We start from the raw sequence: 6345 nt of genomic DNA on the forward strand, positions 1-6345 counted from the left end.
TGTTCCGCAGGTAAGAAAGTTTATTTAACCTGACAACCTCTAGTTTGATGTGATTGGTATGTGAGTTGTATGATACTTGTTCACTGTGTAATGATAGGTGTTGATAGGAGAGCTTAAGTTTATATTACTAGCCCCTTGTTTAAAAACATAAATGAAATAACAATACTGCTGTACAATGCATGGTTATACTGATATACCTTAAGAAAATATATAACCAATCCTATAAATAGTGAAGAAGATTGGGGTCATTTAAAGAAATGGTATAAACACCTATTAAAAGAAAAAGACGTAATATTAGATAATGTTATAATTATGTGTACACAAAAAGTAAAAGAAGAATTAAAAGGTTTTATTACCCTACAAAGGTCCCCCCGTTCCTCCCTCATTAATGTTTAAATATATATTTTACTTAAATGTTATTTGCAAAAAACAATAGTTTTTAAAGTTCAAATAGTTTATATTTTTTTGAAAACATGCTGGCTTTGAGTTGTATTCAGTTCAATCAGCTGATCTGAGAGTTAATTATATACACAAAAACACGGAGACAGTGATACATTGATACAAGGAAACAAGACCATATATTTTAAAAATATAATTTGAATATTGATCTTCAGTTGTATTATTTTAAAAAACGATTATTAGAATGAAAATTATCAGAAATGGGTGTATATTCATTAAAAAAGGGTAATTTCACGTTCTTTCTGAACCAATTTAAAGCCACTAAAAATTTGTACAATCACTAAAATGAAAGTAATGTTGTTAAATTCAGTCATAATGGAAAAGTGAATTAATAGTTCCGACTTCTACACACCTGATTGAGTGTACAATTTTTGCTATGCTATACAGGATAACAGGGGTTCCAAAAATAAAAGAAACAGATTTACCTGAATATAATGATACAGTTATACTGGGATTAAACCATGAAGGGATTTTAAGTTATACAAAAAGGAAAGATTAAAGCATACAGGGATAGAGAAATATACATAGATAAAAGACAGCCAGAGACATGCTAACGCAAATAAGTATATTCCTAGAGAAAGATTTTTGGCCCCCCCCCTCCTCCTATCAATTATGTACATGGATCTTATAGAATGTGTCTCAACTTATCCTAACCTGTGTCCGAAGTGCTCAGCCCCCTAGCCCTTCCTAACCACAGCGCTCAGCCCAGAAAGTGTCTTAACTAACCAACCTGTGGGCGCAGCGCTCGGTCCCCTTGCCCATGCTAGCCACAGCACTCGGCCCAGAAAGTGTCTTAACCTAACCTAACCCTAAATAATAATAAATAAATACTAATTTACTCATGTACAAAATTGATAGGAGGGGGGGGGGGTGTTCCAAAATTGTTCACTAGGACAGACCCCACTAATGAAAAGGTACTGTTAGTATCGAAAGAAAAATAGAAAGACATTTAAAGATTAAGAGCAGGTGTGTAAAATGATTATTAAAGCCGGGTTGGCTTAACTATTGGGTGGAAAAAACAGTTTTTGACAAAAAATGTGTATTCTTTTTTGCGTATCATCTGCACAAATAGTCGTAAAAACTTGTGTTGCCACACAAAAGATAAACAAGAACCTTTAAAATGCACCAGAAAAAACAGAATGAAAAAATAGTCAAAAATGACAGAGTGACGGGCAATACCGTGAAAATATTTGAGAAAAATAATTTCGACAATTTATCTTTTTTTCATCACTTACAAATCAAATTTAGTATTTTAAAAGCTGTGATCGTATTCTATAACATCTCTTGATATCTTTTTTGACCTTTAAAATGTTTCACAGAGTTGAAGGCCATAATTATGAATATTTAAAGAAATTAGTTTAGGTAATTTGTCTGAAAATTTGAGAAAAAACCGTATTTTTGACCAAATCAACAAACACCACTTTAGATATTTCTGTAACCCCCTTTAATACTATTATCAAATATATATTGTCACTAATTAGCAGGTAATTTTAATGAATTGAATTAATGCAAAATTCAAGTCGAGTGTACACTGTAATGTTTTTGGGACAGGGATGAACGCTGGTACCATTATGGTAAAAAAATTTAAAATGTTTCATACAATCAATTATGAGAAATGAAATATATATTTTTAATTATATTTATTTCAACTTTTAGTAAAGTTGAAATTTTAACATTGACGCCAAAACATGTAGCAACCATTGATGTAATAAAATTGGTGCTTCCCCCCTCCCCCCCCCAGGGCCGGCCGATTGGATTTTGCCTTGGGGGGTTGATAAATAGTTAAAAAGGTCCTATTATTTCAAGTTTCAGTTAAATCGCCAATTTCTGTATTTCTCGATAGAAAAATATTTATTTTCAAAAAATAATTTACTAAAATCTCAGTTGCTATTTCGTTTTTTAAGTTATTGCCATTTCGTTTTTTACACTGCATTGTCCACTTCTCAGAGCATCTTTTCCATGCTTTACAACGTTTCTGCTATGCTTAGTTTGGTCGGGACAGGCCAAATAATGTCGAAAATATGGCCTTTTTCGCGTATTTTCGTCAAAATCGACCAAAGTTATTTTTTTAAAAATTTTAATTATGCTTTCCGATGCCCTAGAAAAACTTTAAAGGCTATTAAAGATTGCAGGAGATCTTGGAGAATATGATTCCAGCTTTTAAAACATCAAAATAGAGCTCCAAGTGAAGAAAAAATGACAAATTATCTAAAATTAAATAAAACTTGATCTAATGGGACCCCTTTTCATCTATTATTCATTACAAAAAAACTACAATTACACATTCACCATCACATAACTCCTAAAACTTGGAATTTTTAAAACCAGTGTGCAGAAAGAAGATATATAATCACTAGATAAATGAATTTTTAAGAATTACCGAGAAAAATCAAACAGGAATTGCGCGTAAACTGTTTAACAGCTGATTCAAGTGTACACTAGATGGTTTTTTGTACAGGGCTAAATAGTGAGGGAGGATTAGTAGGGAAGGGAGTAGGATTGACAGGCCTGAGGTCAGGTAGCTCTGGTGGGCTGAGCTCCATAACTTCGTCCTGATTATGGGTTCCTGATGTTGTTGGAACAGGTGCTGTTTGAACAACACTTGGACCAGCCACTGGGATGTTAAGGGCTGGTGGATTAAGAATGCTGTTGATCACAGTAAGTGTAGCTACAATGTCAACAGAATCCTTAAAGTACTTGGCCATTTTTTGCCTGGCAGGCACACCAAGGGCAGATCGGATGGCAGTGATCTCCAGCATGGTTTCAAGATGGTTCGCAAGTCCAGTTAACCATGAGGCCTTCACAACCTGTACAGAGCGTTTAGATATACTCTTTGCTAGTGGCTTTGTGAAAGCCAGTTGCGCATAGTTAATAAGTTCTGTACGATGATCAAGGTTCATGGAATAAATGACTATTACGCGAGGGAATATGGCATGTAGCCTCGACATTTTGATAGATTTCTGAAAAGAATGCAGTTTTAGTGATTAATGTGAGTAAGTAATGGTATTAACTTAGTAACATAGTGACAAGAACAAATAATTAAAGAGCAGTAAATTCTTTTTAATAACATACTGTAAAAAAAAAATCAAGAACACCACACAATTAAATCAGGTGTGCTGTATTTACAAATATATCATTTAGTCACAAAAAAGTTTATATAACCTGACAACCACTGATCCAAAGGGTCAGTTTGATGTGGTTGGTATGTGAGTTGTATGATATTTGTTCACTGTGTAATGATAGGTGTTGATAGGTGAGCTTAAGTTTATATTACTAGCCCCTTGTTTAAAAACATAAATGAAATAACAATACTGCTGTACAATGCATGGTTATACTGATATACCTTAAGAAAATATATAACCAATTCTATAAATAGTGAAGAATATTGGGGTCATTTAAGGAAATTGTATAAACACCTATTAAAAGAAAAAGAAGTAATATTAGATAATGTTATAAGTATGTGTACACGAAAAGTAAAAGAAGAATTAAAAGGTTTTATTACCTTACAATCGTCCCCCCTCTTTCCTCACCCATTAATGTTTAAATATATGTTTTATTTAAATGTTATTTGCAAAAAACAATAGTTTTTAAAGTTCAAATAGTTTATATTTTTTTGAAAATATGCTGGCTTTGCGTTGTATTCAGTTCAATCAGCTGATCTGAGAGTTCATTTTAGATAGCTTTTTATATTCTAATACAAGGTTTAGTGGGAAATTTTATGAAAAGATGATACAGTAAAAATGGCGCTTTATTAATTAAACTACTGTCGTCTGAACTACTGATGTTTAATTATTGTGTTTATTTAATAGACATTTATCATTTATTATTATTTATATCATATAATGATATGTGTACATATTTAAAGAAAATTAAAATTACAGCATGAAAGAAGTTTTATTATATAATAATTAATAAGTAATTAAAATATTTAATTTACAATATTTATATGTGATATAAATATACAGGACTATAATTAGTGGGATTGTCATACAAAAATATTTAAAGATACATAATTATATTAGGATAAAAAGAATACAGAGATACAAGATAACAGGGGTTCCAAAAATAAATAAACAGATTTACCTGAATATATTGATACAGTTATACTGGGATTAAACCATGAAGGGATTTTAAGTTATACAAAAAGGAAAGATTCAGGCATACAGGGATAGAGAAATATACATAGATAAAAGACAGCCAGAGACATGCTAACGCAAATAAGTATATTCCTTGAGAAAGATTTTTGGACCCCCCCCCAAGGTCCTATTATTTCAAGTTTCAGTTAAATCGCCAATTTCTGTATTTCTCGGAGGAAAAATATTTATTTTCGAAAAAAAATAATTTACTAAAATCTCAGTTGCTATTTTGTTTTTCAAGATATTGCCATTTCGTTTTTTGCACTGCATTGTCCACTTCTCACAGCATCTTTTCCATGCTTTAAAACGTTTCTGCTATGCTTAGTTTGGTCAGGACAGGCCAAATAATGTCGAAAATATGGCCTTTTTCGCGTATTTTCGTCAAAATCGACCAGTTACTTTTTAAAAAAAATTTTAATTATGCCTTCCCACGCCCTAGAAAAACTTTAAAGGCCATAAAGATTGCAGGAGATCTTGGAAAATAAGATTCCATCTTTTAAAACATCAAAATCGACCTCCAAGTGATGAAAAAATGACAAATTGTCTAAAATTAAATAAAACTTGATCTAATGGGACCCCCTTTCATCTATTTCTCATTAAAAAAAACTACAATTACACATTCACCATCACATAACTCCTAAAACTTGGAATTTTTAAAACCAGTGTGCAGAAAGAAGATATATAATCACTAGATAAATGAATTTTTAAGAATTACCGAGAAAAATCAAACTGGAATTGCGCGTAAACTGTTTAACAGCTGATTCAAGTGTACACTAGACGGTTTTAGGCACAGAGCTAAATAGTGTTTACATAATATTAAAAGAATTGAAAAAGTATAATAAAAGAATTTTTAACAATTTTAAATATATATTTTATTAATTTATATCTATTCAAAATTTCAAAGATTTTAAATTGGAATATACAAGTATTGGCGGGAAACCCATAACAAAATATGGTATAGTAAAAATGGTGCTTTAACAACTAAACTACTGTCGTCTGAACTATGATATTTTAAACTATTGTGTTTATTTAAATTACTTTTAAATTTTGCCTGGGGGGGGAGGGTTGAGAAATAGTTGAAAGATGGGTCCCATTAGATTAAGTTTCAATTAAATTGTCATTTCTGGCTATACTTGCAAAAAAATAATTTACTAAAATCTCAATATCTATTTTGTTTTTCCAGTTATTGACGTTCCGTTTTTAGCATCGCATTGTCCATGTCTCAGAGCATCTTTTCCATGCTTTTAAACGTTTCTGCTGTGTTTAGTTTAGTCCAGACAGGCCAAATAATGTCAAAAATATGGCCTTTTTCGCGTATTTTTGTCAAACTAAACCAAAGTTATTTTTTTAAAAATTTTTAATGATGCCTTCCTAACCCCTAGAAAAATTTTAAAAGCCATTAAAGATAGCAAGAGATCTTGGAGAATACGTTTCCAGCTTTTGAAATCCTAGAATTGACCTCCAAACATTGAAGAAATGACAAAGTGTCTAAAATATTTTCCCGGAAATGTTGATTTTTCACAAATATTTTCATGGCAACGCCCATTACTCGGTCATATTTCAATATTTTTTCAATCCTTTTTTTCTAGTGCATTGTCGAGGTTCTTGTGCATCTTTTGTTTGGTTCAAAAGTTTTTTACGACCAGTCATTCTAACGGGTCGAGTTCATAAAAATTGAAGTAGAGCTTTCGATTGGTGCCAAGCTGTCCGCGTAAAAATTGAAGTAGAGCTTTCGATTGGTGCCAAGCTG

This window comes from Eurytemora carolleeae, unplaced genomic scaffold (assembly GCF_000591075.1).
Source record: "Eurytemora carolleeae unplaced genomic scaffold, Eaff_2.0 scaffold2558, whole genome shotgun sequence".
Lineage (NCBI taxonomy): Eukaryota > Metazoa > Arthropoda > Copepoda > Calanoida > Temoridae > Eurytemora > Eurytemora carolleeae.